Here is a 1,012-nt window from a genome sequence, read left to right on the forward strand (position 1 = left end):
AGAACTAGAGAGCACAGTACTTAACTCGCCCAGTGGGACGCTTCCTGTTTGTTCAGCTAATCTTGTTCCTTTTCACGCTGAAGTTATTTTGGTGTAATGTGTGATTGTTCCCAATTAGTCATCAAACCACGCCAAGGATTCAGGAGTGCACAATCTGTAATGCAGGAAACCTCCTTCAAAAACTAGCTGGTAACCGTGGTAACGCTACTGTTGCCATAAGAGTAAGACAAGAAATACAGGAAGAAAAATTAATGAAGTACCAAAATGTCACAGAGCTACATCATCACAGTTAGAGCGGAAAATGGCCTTCACAGTTTCCTAAAAACCTGGTGACATCTTCGTATTGTCTTAAGTGTTACCATATTAATATTTGCTTATTGAATGTCAATCTTTGGTATTTTAGCTTAAAATAACAACGAATAAACAATTAATTGATCATCAAAATTAATTTTCTGACACAGCACACTGCTTTTTTGTCAGAGGTTCCAATCCAGAGAAGTTGAAAACCACTTATTTCATCTGTAACAATGCAATTAATTGTATTTTATTACATAAATACATTTTTTATGCAAAAACTTCAGGAAACTTAAGATCTGAAAAGTAACTATTAACTGCAGCTGTCAGGTGAATGTGGTGGAGTAAACAGTGCAGTATTCCCTTCTCAAATGTTGGAAGTGGGAGTGTAAAGTAGCATAAAATGGAAATTCTCAAGTTAAGTGGCTCAAAATTGAACTTTAGCTCAGCACTTTACGGTGTGAATCTCATGGTGGTTTTAAATCCGCCCGACACTCGGTCTGCTCACTGCTATAAAAAAGTTGATGTGTCAGTTTCTCGTGACGGTGACGGAGCGGCGGTGAACACAGCCAGCGGTTCACTGATTAACTGCATCTCATGACTGTGATAAAGTGGATGTTTCTGTAGGTGACGGAGATTCCAGACACAGCTGCTGCAAAAATACACAGGGGTTAAAAATCCCATGAGGATTTCTGGGTCGGATCGAAGTATCACTGAA

At 38.9% G+C, this 1,012-nt stretch overlaps 1 protein-coding gene across 1 annotated transcript in view; it reads left to right on the top strand.

Moving 5' to 3' along the window:
* The window catches only part of rilpl1 (Rab interacting lysosomal protein-like 1), a 16,089-nt gene that overhangs the window by 1,840 nt on the left and 13,237 nt on the right, over positions 1-1,012 (top strand). The window lies entirely within an intron of this gene.

This window comes from Seriola lalandi, unplaced genomic scaffold (genome assembly GCF_002814215.2).
Source record: "Seriola lalandi dorsalis isolate HSWRI2012SDOR001 ecotype SW California unplaced genomic scaffold, Sedor1 jcf7180002052111, whole genome shotgun sequence".
Classification (NCBI taxonomy): Eukaryota; Metazoa; Chordata; class Actinopteri; order Carangiformes; family Carangidae; genus Seriola; species Seriola lalandi.